Source organism: Mytilus californianus, unplaced genomic scaffold (genome assembly GCF_021869535.1).
Source record: "Mytilus californianus isolate M0D057914Y unplaced genomic scaffold, xbMytCali1.0.p SCAF_4, whole genome shotgun sequence".
NCBI lineage: Eukaryota > Metazoa > Mollusca > Bivalvia > Mytilida > Mytilidae > Mytilus > Mytilus californianus.
In genome coordinates, this window is record NW_026262690.1 from 77,574,612 (window position 1) to 77,600,805 (window position 26,194).

At 30.9% G+C, this 26,194-nt stretch overlaps 2 long non-coding RNA genes across 2 annotated transcripts; both read left to right on the forward strand.

Annotated features, from left to right (window-relative positions):
* The first annotated feature begins 7,519 nt into the window (after nucleotides 1-7,519).
* LOC127698773 (uncharacterized) lies at nucleotides 7,520-12,053 on the forward strand. The gene is made up of 4 exons (XR_007980950.1): nucleotides 7,520-7,599; nucleotides 8,161-8,224; nucleotides 8,889-10,485; nucleotides 11,982-12,053. It is a non-coding gene; the product is annotated as an uncharacterized LOC127698773 (long non-coding RNA).
* Nucleotides 12,054-12,320: 267 nt separating this feature from the next.
* LOC127698774 (uncharacterized) lies at nucleotides 12,321-12,908 on the forward strand. The gene is made up of 2 exons (XR_007980951.1): nucleotides 12,321-12,359; nucleotides 12,716-12,908. It is a non-coding gene; the product is annotated as an uncharacterized LOC127698774 (long non-coding RNA).
* The last annotated feature ends 13,286 nt before the right edge of the window (nucleotides 12,909-26,194 follow it).

The following is a 26,194-nucleotide window of genomic DNA, read 5'->3' on the forward strand; positions in this document are numbered from 1 at the left end:
CCTAAAATTTTTACATTTTCAAAGCATTGTAGTTGTCAGATTATAAAATAACATAGTACTTGAAATGGATTTAAACTCGTAGTCTAGTGCATGCAAAGTTCCGAAGCAAAACATTCTTTATCTTCAGAGTTTTGGTGTAGACTTAACAAATATCAAATGATCATTTCAGAAATACATTATGCTTGGAGCGCTGCGTGACTTTACTAACATATAACAAAGTTGCTTATTGGTGTTTAAGTAGTAGGGTTGGTTATATCTTCTGTTTGTTTCAGTTGTTCTTTGGATGGTTCTTTGGTTTTGAGGTATTTAGGGTGTGGTGTTTACCATTCGAAGGAATCTATATATGTAATTCTGAAATGAAAAATATTTGATATTTCTAGTCATAAAAAAAATAATCAAATGTTTGAGCATAAAGCTGCTTTGAACTTTGAATCTGTACGATTTTCATACTTTCTTTAATTTCTTATTTTCAAAATTGAAAATGAATATCTTCAATCAAAATCAAAATCTGAATTGTATTTGACATATTATGATGAAATGGAAAACTAGATAACATATTCTCGTAAATTAAGTTGAATTCAGGGGAAGTGGAAAATGATCCCAAAAGTTTTTTAGATATACTTTATCTTCTTCAAAATTGTTCCTGGGTATCTACATCTTTAAAGCACTGATCGCTATTAAGATAATAAAGAAGTAAAAATTCATTTTTATAACAGTCAAGCCATAACGAAAATTCTGCCATACAAAAAAGAATTTGGATGTTTAATCTACATTTATTATAGAGTTATAAACATATTCGCAAAGGTTCTTAATTCTTACATGACTGAAAGCTTGTACAAGTCTTAATATTTGGTGAACAATAATAAATTTGATATAATATTATATTATTATCACTATTTTACTGAATTTTCCTTTGATCTTACTGATAACTTCCTTTCTCAGCATAGTAGAAAGATATGGAAAGTATCTCTAGAAACTAAGGCTGCACGTGCCATTGTCAATGTAAATTTCAACGTCGTCATAAGCAAAATAGCGATAAACAGATTATCATTGGTCATCTCAACTTGATTGTTTTTCTCACTTTCGCAGTACCGGCTCAAGGGAGAAAATCAATCTCGTTGAGATGACCAACGAAATTTATAATGATTTCCAATACCCTAAAAACTTCATTTTGAGTTATCTAACTTATCAATCCCGATATCTTACAGTAGTTATCTCCCTTTGCTTCAAGCTTCTCAACCTTGAATTAATTTTCAACTCTCACCTTCAACACTAGGTTTTCATCCACAGTTTCCAGACATTTAATGATAACTTCATTATTATGAGACCATAATTGACAACTGGTATTAATGTTTTAATTTCACTTGTTAGTCCCATTAAACAATTGCTCATCGTAATTTGTAAAATTAAATTGTCTTGAGTTTAAGCATTTCTTTGTAAAAATTTCCTGTTTAATAGAAAATTAATCTTTTTAACTTCCCAAGCCATTCTGTGATCAATATATTAAAGGATAATTTTGTCCAACTTCTTGAAACAATTTTTCTTTTTTGCAATCAAAAGTATTGACAGTGAGCAGGATCATTTCAAGATCACAAAAAAGGAGCTGAAAACTGGTCTATTTTATTCTATTTATCATGTGTACATGAAAAGGAGTAGATTGTACAACACAAAAATTTCAAATTTCAAATCATAAGTTTGTTGAAATATAGCTCATTTTATACAATTTAGATCTTTTATTGAAAAAGGTATTAGACTGATCTTAACCCTATCATACCGTTTGAATTACAACATAAATTAATTTGCTCTTTGGTATCAAACCATTCAATCTTTTTCAAATTTGGTAATTACAATATAGGTAAAGCACTTGCCATCATAAAATACTTTAAAAAAATAAAAGTAAAACCCAATTATCAATAACTGACTGCAGCTATTCTTCATTGGATCCTTTTTGAAACTCATGGCCAGACAAAGAGTAATCTAAGAGCTTGACTCTTTAACAGGGATCCAACTTTAGCCTCATTAGTTCAAAGGAGTTTTCCATTAGTCCATAATAATTAAGAAATAATTGTTGCAAGCTATACTTTATTGTAGTTTTAACATGGGTAGGCATTATATATGTGATTATTTTTGCCTGAGCGATAGCATACAATCAGTTCTGTTAACCAAGCAGTTTTAGATTTATATTAGACCCTGTTTCAGACTTTGGGGATTTAATCACTGAAAAAGTTAAAGATGGGATTTAATCACTAAAAAAGTTAAAGATAACCAGACTATTTTAGATTTAACTGGTAATCTGTTTTCTTTTCCCGGTAGCAAAAAAGAGCTGATTCCTGTAAGTCTGTATATTGGCTGCTTCTGGTTCTTATCCATTTAAGGAACCAATGATTCCGGAGAGTGCAGTAACCTTGCCTCAGTCCATTATTGTCAAGATATTAGTGATTTTCCTTTTTTTCTGACAAAAGTCATTGGAAGTAATCTTACATAAAACAAATTTTGATATAACCAATCAAAAATGCTATCATAAATAATCTGGGAACAAAAAATTTTACTTTTTCAATTGTAAATTTTGCTACTATTTTTCTTTCAAGTATAAAACTAAAGTAAAAAGTAAAAATCTATTTTATTGAAGTATTACGTGCCATTTGAGTTTTGAAATAAATTTTAATTATAAAGTATTGAAATTAATTTTTATTATAAAGAATCAGTATTTATATCATTTCTTTGAGTTCTTAATTTTTTCTTTCTAAATTTTTTTATTAAATCTAAAGATTTCATACTTGATACATGTAATATCATTTTGCATCATATTTGTATTTTTTCATTTCAGCTTCTTTTTCTTGTACCACTGAAACTTCACAGAATAATTGCGTACATTTTGAAGTTGTGTACCTGCTTATATGAAATTGTTTGAGGAATTTCACTCCATTTTTCCCTTAATTCTGATCTTGATGATTGTTTTCCAAAATTTTCAAAGATGGTTCTGATTTTGTGTAATCAACTCCTGCAGTTTTCAATCTCAATTTTTTAACTTCACACAATAATTGTACAAATATTTAAGTTGTCCACTTGGTACTATGGAATTGTTTGATAATTTTTTTCCTGACTTGGGAACTAAGTAATTTTTCATCAAAGGTAATATAAATAGTTTTTAACCCATATCTCTTGGAATTCACAGAGAGTTTGCAAATCTATAGAGGCTTTTACAAATTTTGGGACTATACATGACTACTATGTACATGAGTAGTAAACCTTGAAAATGAGATATTTTTGATTAAACTATGCTTCAAAATATTTAAAAAATGTTGATTTATATGTGTTTATTATACTATTACTACACTGTACTTTTTTTCTTACATTTGTATAAGTACAAATGTATTTTCATATCAGATGTCTGGTAACTTATATAAAAGCTATTATCTAGAGCTCTGTAAATAAAAAAAAATGTAAACATTAAGTTCTAAAATATACTTTTAATGAGTGGAAGATATTGTGGGGTACAGAATACATTTCGTAAATTATCAAAATACAAGTTACCTGTTTAAAAGCATGTCTGTTATTTTTACAGTACTTTTTAAATGAATTTAATAAATTATTATTATTTCAAATTGAGAATTTCTTCAGTTTCCATGATTGGAAAAATAATGTGAGATGCCTTGGAACATTCTGGTGACTATTGTACATTTTATAATGTACAATGGAAAGGACATTTCATTACTTAGATAAAATGGATTCAGTGGACTGATTAGCATAAAAAACTATGATTGAAAACCTTTGAAAGCAGCCAGGATAGCAGCTCCAAGGAAGATGGTCAAATAAATCTTCAACCAAGTCTGAGGCTTTACCAAGAAATTAAGAAGGCACGTTTATTTAAGCCAAATATTTGTATACATTTTCTAGAAATATTCGACAAGAAGTGCATATTAAGACAACACGCCAGCACCCTTCTGATCTTCTGCATGCAAAACACCATTGATGTATTAATTTTAATAAGTTTTATAATTTAAGTTACCATTTTCTTGTACAAGATATCGATCAAAATATTTAAAATTTCAAGGGGAGACGAGTACAATTAACAGCAAGATTTGTTCATTCAATGGGATATAACTTAAATTTGCACATCACTTTTGTGCAGTTAAATTCCAAACAAAAACCTTTGACTTGTTTTATTTTTATTATAAGTTTTCTGTTTAGTCAGGTTAATAGTTTCTCCTTGCTATAGATCAATGACATTTTGTATTTATTTGCATTACTAACAAATTATCGAATTAATTAGCAATGTTGCTAATCATCAGATGTTTTTCATTTTCCGCTGCTAGGCAAGACATCTCTGTCAACAGTTTATCTTACAAACTTGTGTTGATACTATTGTGTACATTTTGTAAGAAATCAGAACATTATATAGTGACTTTATATTTATAGAGAAATGGATTTGTAAAATATATAATGTGTCTTTTTTAATTCTTTTTAGGTTCTTCTGTGATATGTTTTCATGGTGTGGGAATAAGACTTGGTGGTCTAATACAGCTAATAAGAAGGTATGTACCAGTATGTTAGTCCTGTTTTGAAAAAAGAAAAAGTATTATAAAATGTATTTGGAAATAGCATGTGCTCTAAGCGTGAAGGTTTGGTAAGAAGTCTTTGCTTTCTTTAATTGCCTTTAAAGGAGTTAATTTAATCATCTGATTTGATTATGTAAAAGTTTGTTGGGATGCTGGTTTGCTGTTCTCAACTTCTATTACATATTTATAGACTTTTATTTAATTTGCCACTGGACATTTAGCAACCAACAATCAAATGAATCAATCATTCAAAATATGGAATATACATACAGTATATCAAAAATTCGTAAGGGTTCCACGGAACCCAGTGTCTCGCCTACTTTTTCTGTTAATCGCAGGCTCAACAAAAATGAGGAAGTAAATCAATAAAAATATTCCTCTTGATACTATCTTTTGATTGTAAGAAGCTTCTGTCCAAGTTTGGTAAAAATCCAGGATAGTTTATGAATCTAATAAATGTTTAAAAACTTAAACTGCAGACTGAATGTAATGTTAACTGGAAGAAAACAAAATTTCCTTCTAGATACTAGCATTTGATCATAAACAAGCTTCTGTCCAAGTTTGGTAGAAATCCAGGATAGTTTAAGAAAGTTATTAAAATTTCAAAAACTTTAACCACAGAGTGAATATTTGTGGACGCCGCCGACGAGGCCGACGGAATGTAGGATCGCTATGTCTCGCTTTTTCGACTAAAGTCGAAGGCTCGACAAAAATGATTCTTTTAAACAATCTTGAATGACTAATCATTTTATTTTTCAGGTTAGCATCACGGCTTGTCTGTAAAGATTGAAGCTGGGAGTGGGCATTGGAGCTGACTTTTATGGTAAGAACCAATACAAAAAAAAACCATATGTAAAAAAAGAAATATGTTAGACATCTACCATTGACTTGTTTTTCATCCTTTTCTGCTAATAAAGACTGGTAGTTCAAAAAATATATCAGCAAATCACATTTAAACAAAGTAAGAGAAAGGTTTTATGAATCATGATTATAATGACCAGTTATTTATTATTTTGCATTTGATATTGTTTCAATTTTCTGATTTTGTCAATTACGTTTAATTCTGTATATTTCTTTTTCAGGTAACTGTGGCTGCATTAAAGGGCTATGTGATTTTACTGTAACAGTAAAGAATGTAATTCAGACTATTTTTGTGTATGTTTGAGAAAATGTTTATAATTTTTACAAAAAGGAAAAAAAAATTATGCACAGGTTCTCCATTTTCAACAAGATTGGAAGTTGTAGGTTAATAGGTCTTTGAAATTTCAAAAATTACTTTCTATTTTCTGTTCATACTCATGTCTAGGCAAAGCACTTCCAGTAGTTTAAGAATGGAGAATCTAAAAAAAAAGAAAAAGAAAAAAATGTTCAATTATTGAAATGTTTTTTATTTTTGCAAATTGTAATATATTTTTTCACCTTTGTGTCATTTTTAGCTGAGTTTATAACAAAGGGTATATTATTTTAAGAATATTTTACAAGAAGCATAGTTGAAGAATATCTTGATGAAAGTAGATTGATTGATTTTTGGTATTTAACACCACTTTCAGCATGATTTGCTATATCTTGGCTGCCATGTTTGATTACCGGTATACTATTTATGTTTTTTTGTTATATATAACAAAGATGTGGAGTTCTAACAGGGTGAAATTAAGGTCAAAGAGAGGTAATTTATTATACTGTGTTTAACTTCAAATACTTGAAATTCCCTCAATGTTAGATTTTTATTTACTTGGATACTCACATTTATGCACTTTTTTTACATATCAGATGTTTTCTAGATAATAGAAATTTAGGGTGGGAAAAATTATGTGTCACTTAAAATAATTACGTGAAATTTTTCAAAAAGTTTATTAATTGAAAGTGCATCTGATATTTTTTATGTATGTTACTTTATTTTCTAAAAACAAATGGACACAACATAGATTGACAATAAGATATTGAGAAGAACCACCTTGTCAGCCAAGATAGCAGCTCTTAGGAAGATGGTCAATTAAATCTTCAACCAAGTCTGACTCTTTACCATGAAAATAGAAAAGGCAAGTTTATTTTAGCCAGATCTTTTAAGATAACAGACCCTTCTGAAATATTGCATTTAAAACACCATTGATGAATTAATTTACCAGTTTAGTATTTAAAGATACAAGATACATGAACAAGATTTTCTATTAAAATATCAATAGTAAATCCTAAAAATAGTCATTAAACTTCAAGAAAAGACCAGTACAATTTAAAACATGATTTTGCATTCAATGGGAGATAACTTTGTAAAAGATTCAGATATTTTTTGTGCAGTTAAATTTAAATCTGACGTTTTTTTACTTTTCTATCTTTTATATTGATTTAAAAAAAAATGATTTTATACAATTGTCTACCTGCAATAAGAAATCAGAACAATATTTAGTAAATTTTAGGTTATCAGTAACACATAAGGGACTTATCATTTTTTACCTGGGAGGGAGGGGCTGGTCATTTTGAAATGAAACATACAAAATTTCTTGATCCCCCCCATAATATTTCACTATTTTTATTTGATCCCCCCCCCGTAAAAAAATTTAGTGATCGAAGTGAGTGAAATATAACGACTAAATTATTCCGATTATGAAGCACCTATGCATTTAATATGGGACAAAATGACACAAAATGGTAGCTTTAGATCCTACATCACTAAAGTCTTGTGATGTCTTACTTAATTGTATATGAATGATGTTAAAAATATATTTCGATTTGACTGTTGTAATGTTCTTCTTGACATTTTGTCTCCGTTGAAGTATGTGAACTACTTATTTCTATGTGCAAAAAATATTGATCCCCCCACATTGAATTTATAAAAAAAAATTGAACCCCTCTTTTCCATATACAGAAAGAACTTGATCCCCCCTGCATTTTGACCAGCCCCCTCCCCCCCCCCCCCCCCCCCCCAGAAATTGATTTACAAAATGTATAATGTGTTGATTATAATTTCATTTCAGGTTCTTTCTGAGACATGTTTTCATGGTGTGGGAATAAGACTTGGTGGTCTTATACAGCTAATACAAAGGTATGTACCAGTATGTTAGTCCTGTTTTGGAAAACTCAAATGTATTATAAATATTTTATGAAAAAACAAGATTTGAACGCTTAAAAGATTTTTTACAGGAATCTACTCTTATTATTATATCAGTAACCAAATAAGAGTAAAGTTTAGGATCTGAATTGTTTACATAAAAATGTGTTGGCTTGTTGGATTGCTGTCTCATCCATATGTTCTTGACATATATAACACATTTTAAGACTATTTCTATTTAATGATTTGCCACTGGACCTTAAGCAACCAACAACCAATCATTCAATCTATTCAATATACATACGTAATACCAACAAAGAACCTTTTAAATAGTTTTTATACGCACGTTTACTGGACATATTATGGTATACCGTTGTCCGTCCGTCGTCAACATGTCGGACATTTAACTCAAAAATGCTTTAACCAATTTGCATAAAACTTTGGTGAATTGTTTATATCTATTGACGTGAGCTCCCTTTCGATTTTTTATAAATTTTAGATTTTACGTTTCCGAGTTACAGGGTTTTATTAATGAATTATCATTTTATATTTCAGGTTAGCATCACAGCTTGTCTGTAAGGATTGAAGCTGGGAGTGGGCATTGGAGCTGACTTTTATGGTAAGAATCAATACATAGATTTATGAACTTTTCATCCAAGAGCATTTTAAAGCCCAAGATTTTTGTTAGGCACAGATGTAAATCTTACATATTAATGTCTTCTTTACTTATAGCTGAATAAACAATTTAGAAGGAGATATAAAGATATATAAGGGAAGTCAAAAAGTATAATGTATAATGCGAAATCTTGGGATTTCAGTTTTTTTGTTATCTATAGTAAAAATGTCCCCATATATGAAAATATGTAAGTGTGGTATGTATGCCAATGAGACAGCTATCAACCAGAGACCAAATGATGTGGATGCAACTAAATGTCCCCCTATGCCTTCAACAATGAGCAAAACCTATATTGTATAGTTAGCTATAAAGGTTCAACATGACTAAATGTAAAAAAATTCAATCAAGTATGTTAATAGCCTGATATACTATATATAGCTATAAAACAATGTTAAAAAGATATTTGTCAAGACATCAGCCAATGACTTGTTTCTTATCCTTTTATTGCTAAGAAATACTGGTACTTTAAAATTTATGTCAACAAATCACTTTATAACAAAGAAAAAGAAATGTTCTATACATTATAATTGTAATGCTCAGTTAATTATAATTGTTTTGCATTAAATATTACTTCAATGTTCATGAGTAATGTATATTTCTTTTTCAGATAACTGTGGCTGCATAAAATGGTTGTGTGATATAACTGCAACAGTAAAGAATGTAATTCAGACTATTTTTGTGTATGCTTGAGAAAATGTTTATAATTTTTTTACAAAAAAAAAAAAAAAAATATGTAAAGATTCTCCATTTTCAACAAGATTGGAAGTTGTAGGTTAACTTGTATTTGACATTACAAAAATTCTTTCTATTTTCCGTTTATACTCATTTCTAGTCAAAACACTTCCAGCAGTTTAAGAATGGATAATCTAAAAGAAAAAGAAAGAAAAAAGAAAAAAAAATGTTCAATTATTGAAATGTATTTTTTTTTTTTGCAAATTGTAATGTATATATTTTTGCCATCTTTTTGTTATTTTAGGATTTGAGATACTTTCAAATTTTACAAGTTACTTTATACATGTAGTTAATGCAATTAAATCTGCCGATGTGAATATTCCCACTAAATTTCTTAGAAAATTTTTTAATTATTTTTGTTTTTTTTTAGTAACGTTTCAAAATACCTTACCATAGCAAATGCCTCTCTAGTGTAAACTAAAAAGATGAATAATGGTCTGCAGTAAATATATCCCCTTACAACCTTTTCTTTCGTGTTAATTTTAATATCTTTAAGATATGTGACAAGGGTGCTCTAATGCAGAGGAATTTACGAAGTTAAGAAGTTAGAAATATATTTTTTGCACTTTTTTTGTCATTTTTAGCTGATTTTAGTTTGTAACCAAGGTGGTATTTTTTAAAGAATAATTTTACAAAAGGCATAGTTGAAGAACATCTTGTTGAAATTGGATTGGTTGATTTTTGGTGTAAAACACCACTTTAACATGATTTACTATAATTTTGGCTGTAAATTTTTATTTGTGGAGACAGCCAGAGTGCCTGGTGAAAACATCACCTTCATCAGGGAAACGGGCAAACCCTAGTCAAATTAAGAATGAAGTTACACATTTCATGTGAGGGTTCTCAGTGTTGACAGGCTAGTGATACAGTAGTTGAACTACTTATAGGACCACTCTGCCAGCGTAAGTTGCTCAGTACGAAATATTTTATTGAAATGTGTTAGATTTTTGTTATCAATCTATTTTTTAATTTTAATTGTACTATTTTATTTATTTTGTTTAATATAACAAGGATGTGGAGTCCGAACAGGGTGAAATTTGGGTCAAAGGGAGGCAATTTATTATACCCCTGTTTAACTCCACATACTTGAAATTCCCTCAATGTTAGAATTTTCATTTACTTGGATATTCATGTTTGTACATTTTTTTTTAATATCAGATGTATACTAGCTAATATTGACTGTTATTTAGAGCTCTGTAATAAAAAAAAATAAATGTAAGCAGAGCTCTAGATAATAAGTATGCAGGGTGGGAGAAATCTTGGGTCATTTATAACAATTGATTTGCTGAAATTTTCAAGAAAGGGGATTTATTGGAAATGCATCTGATATATTTAATGTATAAAACTATATTTAAAAAAAAAAGATGTTAAGATGATGAGGAGAGCCACCTTGTCAGCCGGGAGAGCAGGTCTAAGGGAGATGGTCAATTTAATCTTCACCAAGTCTGAGGCTTTACCATGAAAAATATGTGGTAAGTTTATATATTCCACAAATTTTATGGTAATAATATATATATAGGCATTTAACATTATTTTTTAAGGGTTCTTTTCTATAAGTGTTTGATTTTTAGAGTATCTAGTCTTACATTTGTTTTCTGTCTGGTATCGAGTGAGCTGTGTTGGATAGAAACCAACTGTATGCAAGTTATTATCAATGAATTTGTAAACTTATTTGGGTCGAACAAATTTTTATGCAAAGTCTGTAACTGTTTGAATATTGAATTGATATAGAATCATTTTCATAAAAGCGTGGACAAGACGATTTCTTGGCGCTCTTATGTTATCTATTGACTGGGTCAGATAAGGTGAAAGTTTGTCTGTAACGCCCACTTGTCACATTGAATGTGTTCTAGACATTTAAACTGGGGTCGCCAAAGGTTTTAAATGCCTACATCAAATAGTACGAATTACTAGCAGAGGACTAAACCTTGTTGATTTAAATGTTGAATAATTATTTTCTTTTTTTCTTCTCTTGTGCCTACATGTACTTTGCTCTTTTATTCTATTTAAATCCCTATTGGAAGGCCTCTGACAGAATGAGTGAGCGTAAAATCACTGTTCTCGATAGCCAATGGCAAACAAGTTAAAGGTACTGTAAATTCAGAAATTATTGCGTGCAATTATTAATAAATAAATTTGGTGTATTTACTGTCTTCTGATTGGTTAAAAGTATTACTTTTATTTTCAATGTTGTCAATTTTTATGGCGACCGCCCACTCTGAAGTTGTATATTCATACGCCAACATCCGTGTACGTTGTTATGGTTAATATAAATAATATAAAAAGTTCTTTGAGCCTTATTTTTGATAGAAATTTATTTATAATGAATGACTATAATTTATTTTGAATTTATTGAACCATAAAATTAATGTTTGACTCTTCACATTTTACATAGTCCGCTTCAATTCGCGGATTATTCAATGTGAAGAGTCAAACATTATTTTTATGGTTCAATAAATTCAAAATAAATAATAACCATTCATTAATTGTGATTTTGTAATTTTAGACTAAATTAAATGCGATTTTAATTTTTGCAATATTGAGAAAAATCCTGTTTAATTCATATAAAAAATTTCAAAATGCTAGTTTAAATTATTGCCAATACAACCATGCTGCATTTTTCGCAATAATAAAAACATTGCAATAGTTTCTGAATTTACAGTAATTGAGTTAGTATTATTACCAACATAAGTATTGGGGTTGTCTTACGCCGTTATGAAAATGATTTTAAGAACCATCAAAAGAGAACAAAACCATCCGATTTTGTAATTGAATATTCCAAAATCATTGTCTTATACATATACATGCACTTGCACAAGGTCAATTTCTATCTCTAGCAGTTTAAAAGTTTATAAAGTGAGGATGAAAATGTATAACAGGTTTTAATAAATGAAACATAGCATTATTTTGTTAGTCTTCTTAGAGACAGATTGATCTGTAAAACAAGTAATTATTTTTTTATTTTTAGGTTGTTATAATGATGATGTTTTCATGGTGTTGGGAGTAAGACTTGGATGTCTGATATTGTTAACATGTTGGTAGGTAATCAAGCATCTTTTTAGTAATATAATATTTGAAATCAATTTCATAAGGTTCTTTAGTACCAAAAAAATAATTTTACACTGATGAGATACCGGATGAATTTTTTTGGTAAATATAAAACAAGTTTATAATTCAGAATACCAAATATTTTTTCCATGATTGTTTTGTTATCCTAGTGCAATTTTAAATTTAGTACATGTGTAATAATTTTTTTAAGGAAAGTTTAGTATAACTGACTACTTTTATATTCCAGGTTAGCAGCAGGTTTCCATTGGGTTACTTGCTGGGATAAAGCTGTTATAAGGTGAGAACTTATTCATCAACATACAACTTTAATGTGTTTATGTTATAGTGTGATGAATGTCACTAAATAGATTTCAATATATATATATTTTTTTAATTTACAATTAAAAAAAATCAGTATTCAATCTTTTCATTTTAAAATAATGTACCCTTTAAAGCAGATACTAGATCTGAAGAAGATATATGAAGGGGAGATAACAATTAAATCGGATATTTTTGATACTATATATTTTTGAGTAATCAATATAAGTAATAAACAAATTGTTTAACATACACTGATGTCTGTTTCTTTATTCCTGTTAGATTATTTTAAAATTAAGAATCAACAATTGAAATTTAACTTTGTTTCTTTTTCAGTCGAAAGAGTTGCTGTTGCTGCCTTCCTTGTATGGTAAAATCCTCAGACTACAATCCTGCATACCATTGGATGAACTGTTGCTATCTTTTGTAAAAAAAAATCAGTAGATATTTGTCTTATAAGCAGAATGAATTATAAATGCATTTAATTTTTAATGCTTTATTATTCAAATTATAAATATTTATTTCATTATTTTTTCTTGCATTCAATTATTGTTTTGTGATTGAAAAAATATAAAAAAAAAAACTGTGAAATTATTGCTATTTGAGAGGTCCCAAAGGTATGATGTATGGTTTCACAAGATAACAATAAGACTTGCTTCAGTTTACATATATTTTTTAAGTTATGTACACTGGTTAAGAATTATAAGTCCTTTGTGAAATGATTTTTTTCTGGTTAGAAACCTATTAAGTAGGACTTTGATGGCCAAACACTAAAAGGGAATAAAACAAATCCCCTATTAAACAATTTAAGTACTGAGTTTTTGGTGCAATATGAACTAGAAATAAAAATGTTTAGTTAGATGGTTTGTTTTGACTCTGCATTCTTTACATTCATACAAATTAATGGCTGTCAGTTTTATTTATTGGTTTTGTTTATATATTATAAATGCATTATTCAGCATCTGAGACCACTCAAGTGAAAATAATTACATAGTTTTTGCAGTTTGTCATATTTTCTCATTTTTTGTGTGATTGATTTCTATATTTTTTTCTTATTTATGATTATTTATATTTTAATGTTTGATTTTTGAGGCTTGTACTCAGCTTCTAAACAATTACCTCCCCCCTCCACATGTATAACCAGGATCCTGTAAAAGAAGTTATGATTTTGAAGGATGGATGGATACTAGTAATTAAAAATGCAAGATTTTTTTAATGCGCTAGTTCATAATGTAAAAGTCTGCACAAGACATCTAACCCTACCTGAACACATTATTCTGACTTCCAGCTGACCAGTCTTTGCTCCTACTCCTAATTGCTGAATGCTAATAGCAGGGGAACATCAAATACCAATTTTCAATTCTTTGATATGACCCAGGGCAGGACCAAATCCCATGCCCATCTGCACTCATGTTGAGCATAAAAAGGTTATTAAAGAAGATTTGTCTGTCAATGTTTGTCCATCATCATCTCTCATCCACAGCTTATAAACTATTGGAAGGTTTTCATTTAAACTTTCAGATTATCTTCTGTATCTAATGGCTGTGTGTATTTTATTTTATTATAATGAAATTTTGGGCTTCTCAATTGTAATGAATGGACCTCCTAAGTATTTGAAAAAAAAGGGAAAGAAGCTTCTCATACCACCATTTTATCATGTGAAGGATAGGTTGGTTCAAATATATTTGTTTTTAATCATGTTTTTAGTATTTGGATCTCATTATGACAAAATTTTACTGACTTAAATTCAAAATAAATTTGGGGTTCACACTGATATATATTACCACTGTAGCTTTAATGTAAATTTTATAAGGCTTTGCTATAACAAGATTTGTGTTTTATCTTGTTTTATCTGATTTTAGTGGTTTTTATGTGATTTTATTTGTTTTTACTGTCAAATCTTGTTATACCAAGCCTTAGTATGATTGAGTTTATATATTTTGATTATACATGCAATTCAAAATATAAATTTACATAATGAGATCAGACATTTATTATGCTTTTAACTCTTCTTAGTGGATAAAATAGAAAAATGAATGAACATAAATATTGAAGTGGTCGTTGAAGATTGACCAAATTACAAGATTTATAAATGCAGAATCTTGCTCTAACGAAATCTATGTTCTTATCAGCTGAACCAACCTATCCTTCAATATGAGTAATAAAATTTTATAAATGGAAAAGTCCATTCTTCGATTGGGGAACCTTTGGATGTGAAAAAAATATACACAATGCCAACAGATACTGAAGATTATTTGAAAGTTTAGGCAAAAACAATTCAATCCTTTAATTGTGATTGGAAGTTGTAGACGGATGAGCAAACAGATGATATACTTGCTTACTATGGCACATTTCCTAAAGGATATGGACTAATGGTATGAGTTTTGCTCATGGTTGAAGGCTGCAGGTGACTGATAGTTGTTAAATTCTATGTCATTTGATCTCTGGTGGAGAGTTGTCCCGTTGGCAATCATATCTCCTCTTTTTATTTTATATGAAATAATTACTTATTACTTCCTGGGCAAAAAGTTCTGGTTCCAAGAAAATAATAAAAAAAATATTTATATTATACATGTATTGTTAAATAACTATCCTACTTTGATATAAAAAATTGACTTTGGTTAGAAATTGGGAGGAATTATAAAGAAACTTTATATACAATATAAAAGCTTGGGGTTATAAATGCTTAATGAAATGCAGTTAACTATTTCCTTGGTGAGCTAATAATTTTTGCACAGATCACGATATTAGTTTATTTAAATAACTCAGTAAATAAATTGAGTACACCTCATAAATGAATTTGATTCATGTATTTTTATGCATTTTTTATCTTAGTATTTACCATTGTATTCCTTGTTATATTTGTAAATGCCTCTTCGTATGTGACAAACTGAGGATTCATATATTTTATGGAATTATATAAATTTATTTGAAGTTTGGTATTTAAAAGTATTGGAAAGCACCAAGTTTAATATTGAGCAAAAAAAAATATTCCTTTATGACCTAAGGATATTAAAATTTAAGACATGTATCTCAGAACAGAATTGATTTTCTAAATTCTATTTAAACAGCTAGTCTGGGAACTGGTATCAAGAAACTAAAAAGAATCCTCAGCGCTGTCAGTTATTTTGTATAATTGTAATATTTAACCAATGATACCTTACCCATGATGCAGATCCTTTTCCTCCTTTTACTTAAAAGGGACTAAAAACTTATTATTATTACAATTTCTTTGGTATTTGTACACACTTGATGGAGCAGAATGGGTCTGGTTTCATTTGGGTATTTTATATTATGATGCATGATATAAATAAATAGGTAAATAAAAATTTAAATTGAGAAAACCTATCTTATATTTTATTTGAGTCTGAATGACAAATGAAGGGGGAAGAGGTTTCTGTGGTCAAGGGTAGCACACAGCTGATTTATTGTATGGTATGGACAAAGTTGAAAAAGCGAGACTTGGGCATGCTTTTTCCATAAGCAGCAGCTTCAACAATGTATTTGATTGTGATAAGTTCAAGTTAAAGAAAACAACTAGTGGTAGGTCAATGATATTTGGTATGCAGTTATATAAGCATTGAAACATCTTATTTCTAAGGAGATTATTTTGCTTCTTTCCCTCAGTCATAGTCGACTTAAAACTTTTAATTAGTTTACATGTATAAGTTTGTGATTAGGTCAATTGAAAGGGAACTATTAAAGTGGTATGTCAATGATATTTGGTATACAGATGTATAAGCATTGACAAATCTCAGATCCATAGAGATTGTTCAGCTCCAGCGTCAGTCACAAGGTGATTTATATTTTTCTGTTACTAAGGAAACCAAAGCGATAAATCCATTGATTTACTGTAATAAATTTTACTGTGCATTTGTATGTGTATGTTATACCATATCAAGCAAACACAAAGCAAGTAATCAAATCATTGGTACAATTTTATCGAGATTGCATGGACATTCTTAATATCAGACCTGTTTATTGACTGAATGTTTTGCATTATTTACATGTGATTTGTGATTAGATCAGTTTAAGATGAGTGACTAATATCTGATATTTGGTATGCAGTTGTATTGGCATTTGCAAGTCTCATTTTCATAGAGATTATTTGGTCCCACTTCCTTATCATGGTTCATGGACTTTGAAACTTTTCACAGTTTAACAAGGAACCAATTGATAAGTCAATGGTGTTGGGTATGCAGTTTTATAAGCATTAGCATTTCCATGGTGTTTTTATTTTGCCCTGAACCGTCAGTCATGGTTCATTGCATAGATAAGTTTAAATATTGCAATTTATTTTCAACATTTGCATTATACCACCAAAAAAAGCAAGACATATCTCTGTGTCAACAGTTTATATTTCCATCTCTTGGTATCTTTCAACAACATGTTTTGAGTTTTAAATGTCACAGAAACTTCTTTGCTAGTTTAAACAAGACTTGACACAAATGATACTTAGGAATTACATGACAGAAATGTTTATTGGACTTGATGATTACCTAATTGGCTGCCAAGTCTTTAAATAGATCTAGATTTCTAAAATGATCTAGTTTATATAAAGGCTCATCAGATACAAAACACAGGGATACAGATCTAGCCGTGGATGCTCCTGATATAAAACTTCATAATCCAGACTGAAGAATAATGAGTTAATCCATATTTGTATGCAGTTGCCTTATGGTCTGGTTTAATCTGGCATATGAACATTATCTTGATTCCATTTTTAAGGGTATGTGTACATTATTTGTTTTCAAATTAATTTGACAGTTTTTATGTGTAATAAGGACAATTAGTTCTCTTATGGTTATTGCCTGTGATCTATTTCTCACATGAAGAGATATATTTTGTATCACATTGCATGGATTGGGATAAGAAAAAGGTTTACGAAAAATTTGTTAATTTGAGTGGCTTATCCTGCACCATTTGGTCATCATTTAGGTTCCATGATTTGGTCTGTTCTCGGTCAGATTCTCTAGGTCAACAATGTATGGTGAACAGAATGATTGTAATGTGAATATGATTGTCTGATGAGATACATCTGACCTTCGCCTTTTTTTGAAGTGTGGTCAACATTAAGTTTTTATAGACTGCAAAACTTTTGCCATTTTATAATGGTGTGGATATGTCGTCAATGTGGTCTGTAGACATATGTTTTCCAGACAATAACTTGAGTATAAGTGTATAGATCTCAAAGAAATAAAACCACAAGGTCCCATACCACAAAAGCAAGGTATGAATTGAATTTGGGGTTATTGCCCTAACAGTTTAGGAATAAAGGTTAAAAAAAAAAGATTTTCCGGGGTTTCCAGACCATAACTTGAGAATAAATCCATGGATTTCTATGAAATTATTATACAAGATTTCAAACCAAAACGGGAAAGTTGGAATTGATTTTGGTGATTATGGCCCAAACTGTTTATGAATTAGGAACCAAACAAACACCAATACTTTGTATACATTATTTGTTTCTTGACCAATTTCAATTCGATGAGAATCATGTATTCTTTGGGTTCTTTAATATGCTGAATCTGTTACCATGTTTGTGTATTTCTGTTTTCGAATTGGTTCACATTCAGGTCCAAAGGGTCCAAAATTAATCTAAGTTTGATTTAAACCCAAAATTGAATTCTTTGGGTTTTTTTATATAATCAAACTGTGTATTTAGATATTGGGCCCATTATCAAATTGGTTCACATTGAGGTCCAAATGGTCCAAAATTAAACTTTGTTTGATTTAAACCAAAATTTTAATTCTTGTGGTTCTTTGATATGCTGAATCTACTGGTAACTGTGATCTGTATCTAGATTTTGGATTTTTAGCCCTGTTAACAAACTAGTTCAAATTGAGGTCCAAAGGGTCCAAAATCAAAAATTGAATTTTTTGAGTTCTTTGAAATGCTGATTCTAACTTATTTTAGATTTTGGATATTAGGGTATAGGTAAATGTATTTTTGAATTCTTTGACCACATTCATTTGGAGTCCGAAACCTATGCTAAGTCAAATATTTTATCACAATCCAAATTAAGAGCTGTATCAAGCTTGAATATTGTGTTCATACTTACCCCAATTGTTCATGGTTCAACCTCTGTGGTTGTAACAAACTGTGCCCTGCAGTGCATTTTATTATGATTAGGTCAGAACTATGGTGAGTGTATAAAATGATTGGAAGGTGTAGTATGGTTTATATTTGCATCTGACAGGGTTTATCTGAAATTGACCTTATATTCATGGGTCAATGAAAATGTAAATGTTCTGTTATACCTAGATTAAAACCTGCATTTTTGGTCTTTCAACATAGAATTCAATTTTCATCAGTTTTCAGCCTGTCTGTTTAGTACAAAGCAGGGTTAATATTCATATAAGATTCACATGTTCTCATTCTTAATTTAATTTGCAGTTGAACTTAAACAGCCAATGCCCATCCATCATCAGTTACACGGGCAAGACATTTCCCTGTAAGCATTCCTGATCATTCCTGACCAAGTCATAAAGCCATTTGGGACAAATTTTTGATAACATTGTAACAGTTCTTCTTTGAACACCTATTAATATTACATATGGTGTAGCATTCTAATGTTTTCATTGGATATGACGATCACGTGTTTCAAATGTTATTTTACGTATCTGACGCCTTGTTTCTATTTTTACGTATATTGACGCTGTGTTTCTATTGTAACGGGAGTGAAGTTTCCTTCTGGCTTCGCTGTCTTCCCGTTGTCTAACCCAAGTTCTGGGATATTAGACAAACTACGATATAAACAGAATGTTTATTTGAATAAATACATGGTTGAAATAGACAAGTCATACAATAAATACATATAAAAAGATACAAAAGTACGGTGGTAGCTAGTCTACATGTTGCCCAAAATGTACGAGCCAAAGTATGAGCGTCTGCTCATTTCAAATCCTCTCGTAGACTGCCCAAAGACCCGGTGAGTGACGTCATATTTATAGTTCCTATGGACAACGAGCCCGGTCGGGACATCAGGCACGTGCAAGAACAGGAAGTAACCCGATGAGAATTTACGTGGCCGGTCTCGGGACAAATATTTGTGGAACTATAAATAATGCTAACTTTAACCAATTTCCCCAATATAATAAACGTAACAAGTAAACAAAGTGACCACCGTCACACTATTTAGGCAGTAACCATTTTTCGGGAGGGGGTGGGGGCTATTGATTTTTTTTGGAAAAAAAAGTTTGTTTCCAGTTTTTGGAGAAAAAAATAATTTGTTTATGACCCTGAGAAATTTTTTTTTTTGTTTCACCCTCAGCTGCCACTATATGTAATGCTAAAATTGATAGAAAAAAATTGTTTTCGACTTGTCGCCAAAAAATAGATTATTTTTCGCCAAAGTTTGTCCGAAAAAAAAATCCATAGCCTCCCCCCCCCTCGAGAAAATCAAATGGTTGCTGCCTTGTACGTAAATTGGTGGTCAATATGAAAATGTTACTAAATTTAGAGTTATGACTTCATGACGTCATACATAACCACCACGGAGGAAGCCCCACATCAGAAAAGAAAAGTTTCAAGTTTATCAGGAGATTTCAAGAATTTTATGTTAAATGCAGACGATAAGAATACAAGAATCAATGCTAATGCAACAAGCTATGAAGTTTAAAAATAAAAAAAAATGATATTTTCAGCAAGGATTTGTCAGTATAGTACTATACAAATCCTTGTTTTCAGTAACATGTTAAAATTCTTGCAAAATACAATTAAAAGTATTTACTTATACTTCGTCCTCGGTCAAAATAATCTGAAGTTGCAGAACAGGTCCATATATAACGTATTGACCTCGTCAAAAGTCCATAATTGATAAATATTTCGGCAAATGACATCTGGAATATGATTAAACTACAAAAAAGTATTGGTTTGTCTCCCTTGCAATGCATATGATATTATTCCTTAGATATTTTTTTCAAGTCTGCAACATTTTGTCAACGAAGCTGTAGCTTCGTCAACAGATAACGTCAACGCTCCGTGTAAAATATCGACAAATATAATGCCTACCCATGTTAAAATGAGCATAGAGCATGACATGAAGAAATTATTTCTTAAATAACTTTGTCAAAGTTCTCAAATTGTAAAGGGTCTAAATTAAAATCAATAGAATTTTTTGATAATTTGCAAAAGTAAAGTTAATATCTTGCTTTATTCCTTTTTTTTTTTATAATCTACAAGTTGTGTAAAAATTGTCAGAATTTGTATAGTTGATAAATGGAAAAAACAAACTTTGTGTGATAGAAAGAACTATAAAATGTATAATTTTAAAACGAAATATGAGAAGATAATTCTAAAAATTTGCTTAAAATGTGAGAAAATCAAAGTCATGGGATTTGATTACTTGCTACACATGATGTATATTCAACAAAAGTGGTAAGTAAGTTTAATTGACTTATCTCCCCTTATTAGGCTTAAGGTGCGTTTACACGGTACGATTTTCCATCCGATTTTCAATCCGATTTTATACCAACGCTCAGGTAAATCGTACAGCGTCCTGTTTACACGATACGTTTTTTCCATCCGATTTTGAACAGATTCGAACAAGTGCTTTTGCTTGATAATTGAACAAATATCACGTCGAGTATCATAAAACTAAAACGGAATACGTTTCCTGGATAAAACATTTTCCTTCGTTTATTTATTAATTTCTAATGGCATATATACAATGATATTCTTTCGACGTTGTGACGTTTTGTTTCGTGGAAGACCGTCAATTGCATGTTTTTGGCGATATTTATGGAAGCTTGAAACAGTTACGAAGAACCGTTCTGTATTTTTAGACCTCTATGGTGTACCAAGAAAAAAATCTATTTAAGGAATGACTGTAATATTTTTTCTGTCTATGAAGAAATAACATCAAAAATGTGGTGCACACTGAATAACCCGCGTGGCGTGTCATTTTAAAGTGTGCACCACAATTTTTATGTTATTTCGAATAGACAGAAAAAATATTACAGTCATTTCCTATAATTTAATTCTAAATTCCATTTTTAAACCGGAGTAAACCATAAAAAAAACGTTGATGACGTCAGGGTCACATGACAAAATTATGTCTATGAGCTGATAAACATAACAACGTCAGCCAATTAGAAGAAGCGTTACATCCAAAATTAAATTATATAACCCTAAATCCCCACTTCCTTCAAAACAATTAACATACAACTTGAATATTTTATCTTGTATGTATATATATATATATATATATATATATAACTCGTCTAAACATCAGCCCAACAGTGTTAGATCTGTAAATTTGCTTTCGCAAATTTTTTGTTCTTCCCTCGCAGGAATTCGAACTCATGCTACTGAGATATCGTACACGACCACCTAGGCTTCACAAATAATAAAGCTTTCGGTGGCCGGGTGTTACCTTTCCTCGTCAGTTTTAATCTAGCGTCGTAATACAGTACATGATATATAAGGCATGAAGATGGTATTGTTACAGATCAGCTGAATTATATGTTGTAAAGGATCCTACAAATTAATGCAAGATACAGTCAAAGAAATAATTATATTAAAGTACGTCTGAACCAGTGACAACTCTACAACTAGCAGTGATCCGATGGATAAATCTGTTGAAGAGTTGTCACTGGTTCAGACGTACTTATATGTTGTTTGATAAAGCATATCGATAATGACACCTTTGATTATCTTCGACCTCTTGAGAACGAAGCAAAGGCTGGAAGATTCTATATGTTGCCTTAAATACACAAAACGGGCAATCCTGGTCGACCAATTGTTTCAGCGAATAGTCACCCAACTGAAAAGATATCCGAATTTGTAGACCATCACTTAAGAACTACCCTCTTACATTCAGGATACGACTGATTATCTAAAGAAAATGGAAAGCCTCAATCCTCTTCCAAACAATACTATACTCGCATCCATGGACGTGTCTTCTTTATATACCAAAATTTCACAAGACGAAGGAATAGCAGCGTGTGAAGAGGCATGGAACACTCGTAGTGAAAAAAATCCTCCAACTGAGTGCCTTGTCACACTTCTGAAACTAGTGCTGGAGAACAACAACTTCTCTTTCAATGACAAACACTATCTCCAGATAGACGGCACTAGTATGGGCACAAAAGTGGCCCCGTCATATGCCAACATATTTATGGGCCAACTTGAAAAACGCCTCTTGGCTAGCGCTCCATACCAGCCATTATCATGGTTTCGATTCATTGACGATATTGATTTTAAATGGACAAATTCGCAAGACCATCTTAATGAATTTCTAGAACACTGTAACTCTTTCCACCATTCAATTAAATTTACATACGAAACATCTTTTGAGAAAATAAACTTCCTTGATACTACGAGTTACATCCAGAACGGAACCATTATAACGGACCTACATACCAAAAAAAACGGACAAACATCAATTCCTTTCTCCTAAAAGTTGCCATCCTAAACACTGCTCCCGTGGTATCCCATTCAGCCAGGTAATGCGAATCAAGAGAATATGCTCTACTGAAAATAAGCAAAATGCTAGACTTGGACAACTACGTAAACATCTAGTTGTTCGAGGATACAATAACAACATCATTGATACAGCTTTCGAAAGAGCAAACAAAACTAGTCGCCAAGAATTTCTAGAGTACAAGGATAAAAATAAAGAAGTCAACAGAACACCTCTTGTACTCACTTACCATCCTGATTTTAAAAATGTGTCATCCATTGTTCAGAAGCATTGGAAAATTATAGAAAATGACTCAAATCTAAAGAAAGTATTTTCCTCACCACCAGTCATGGCCTTCAGAAGACATAAAAACATCCGTGACAAATTAGTGACATCTGTATTTAGCACAGCAACCTACTCCACCTCCCGGTTGCTACAAACAATGTGGTCGAAGGAATTGCTTATGTTGTAAAGCTGCCAATACAAGCAGTTCTTTCATCAGCTCCGTTACTAAACAAAATTATACCATCTACTCAAATTCCAACTGTAAAACGGAGAACTCAATTTATATATTAACATGTAACACTTGTGGCATTCAGTATGTGGGAGAAACAATGGATAAATTCAATATTCGGCTCAATAACCATTGTTCATGGTACAAAACCAACAAAAACTGTCCTCTCACAAGACATCTTCGCTCAAAGAAACATCCTTTTGATAATGTTACTTTCCAAATCATAGAAGTCAACACCGAGTGGGACGCCATGCACGGCGAGAAGGAGAAGAGAAAACTTTTGGATCCACCAGCTCCACACTTTAGAACCGGATGGTCTTAACGAAAAAGACGAGAAGAGATACAGGAAAGATAAAGAATAATTTAATACACAGCATCGTCTTTTTTATCCTGTAATATTGGCCAATGGACGTTGCAAACTTCAACCACAAATTTTGTATATAATCTTGAACTTCATCCACATTATGTATTATTTACAGACAGCTAAATGCATGTGCAACATGTACATTGAGCTGCAAAAGTTTCTTATCATCTACATCCGATTTCACCTGGATAGATGCACGCTTGATAAAGCTAGTTTGTCTAGCGAAATATTGCGTTTATTTTTATTGTTTTGTAAATATTTTAAACTTTCTAATATTTACATACTAAATAGTGTGCTAAAATTACATTGTTAGGCAATCTATATATATAAAAAATTGCGGTTTTTATCCAAGGCAATCATAGGTGTGAACGTTGTTTTCAATTTAGACTTGTTTATATATATATCCTAACATCACTGAAGAGACATTAATTGTCGAAATCCGGATATGGTGTACAAATGTTTGCACCTCATGTTTGCGGTATACCATCTTTTCCGCAAGTTTATTGTTTTATGTTTGGTAATAATTTAATAATAAGATCTGTTTTGTTACATCTTGTGATCCGTTTATTTGGCAATCGCCAATGGCAGTCAGCAGGGTTCAAGAACATCAGTTGTTCGACCTGCTAGTCAAATGCGTTTTGTTAAAATATACTTTTTCACTCATTTGGTCTTTTGGAAAATGTTGTTTGTGCTGTATTTAGACCCCTCTACCAAGAAATTTGTTTTGCATGCACACGTATAAAAATTGCGGTTTTTATCCAACGCAATCATAGGTTTGAACGTTGTTTTCAATTTAGACTTGTTTATATTTTTTCGTTTGGGCTTGTATTATATTTGCCTTCGGGTTTATATGATTCGTTCATCCTATTTTGACTCTTTCAAAATTCAAGAGTCTATCCTAAATTGAGGTAAATCATATGGCCTTCCAAATACCGTTTCGATTCCTAACATCACTGAAGAGACATTAATTGTCGAAATCCGGATATGGTGTACAAATGTTTGCACCTCATGTTTGCGGTATACCATCTTTTCCGCAAGTTTATTGTTTTATGTTTGGTAATAATTTAATAATAAGATCTGTTTTGTTACATCTTGTGATCCGTTTATTTGGCAATCGCCAATGGCAGTCAGCAGGGTTCAAGAACATCAGTTGTTCGACCTGCTAGTCAAATGCGTTTTGTTAAAATATACTTTTTCACTCATTTTGTCTTCTTGGAAAATGTTGTTTGTGCTGTATTTAGACCCCTCTACCAAGAAATTTGTTTTGCATGCACACGTATAAAAATTGCGGTTTTTATCCAACGCAATCATAGGTTTGAACGTTGTTTTCAATTTAGACTTGTTTATATTTTTTCGTTTGGGCTTGTATTATATTTGCCTTCGGGTTTATATGATTCGTTCATCCTATTTTGACTCTTTCAAAATTCAAGAGTCTATCCTAAATTGAGGTAAATCATATGGCCTTCCAAATGCCGTTTCGATTCCTAACATCACTGAAGAGACATTAATTGTCGAAATCCGGATTTGGTGTACAAATGTTTGCACCTCATGTTTGCGGTATACCATCTTTTCCGCAAGTTTATTGTTTTATGTTTGGTAATAATTTAATAATAAGATCTGTTTTGTTACATCTTGTGATCCGTTTATTTGGCAATCGCCAATGGCAGTCAGCAGGGTTCAAGAACATCAGTTGTTCGACCTGCTAGTCAAATGCGTTTTGTTAAAATATACTTTTTCACACATTTGGTCTTTTGGAAAATGTTGTTTGTGCTGTATTTAGACCCCTCTACCAAGAAATTTGTTTTGCATGCACACGTATAAAAATTGAAAACAACGTTCAAACCTATGATTGCGTTGGATAAAAACCGCAATTTTTATACGTGTGCATGCAAACAATTTCTTGTTAGAGGGGTCTAAATACAGCAGAATCGACAATAAAAAGATGCGCGCTCACTTGTCTCTGAAATATATGCCTATATAGTCATGGAACGTTTGTAAATTGATATATTTCTTCACACAGGAAATTATCAAATCAGTCAGTATGACGTCTTGTACAGGGCCGCACTGATCCCATACGAACCAGAGGAACTTTCGCACCCTACACGTTCGCACCAAAAAGTCCGATCACACCCTACACGTTTGGTTTTGTTGCTTTATGAAACAATGAAAAAAAAAAAATATTTATAGCAATACATTAACCAAAACTCGATTTTTTTTCGATGTTTCATAATAAATTAACGTTCTGAAAACGTTTTTTTGTGTTGAATACATGTTTAATCATGTTTTGATTAGTGCATTTTATATATTTTTTCCATTGGAAGCACAGCGATTTATATTGCCATGCAAGAGCAGTGATGAGGTATTATTTTGATGACAGAAAAAATGACGCAATTTATTAAGATTTCATGAAATGGGAAACATCTTCTGAAAGTGTTACTGCATCTTGAAAATATAAGATAATGACACTATTTCTATTTTATCAAAACTTATTGCTCTTTTAAGAACAAGAGAAAAGATAAAAACAAAAATAT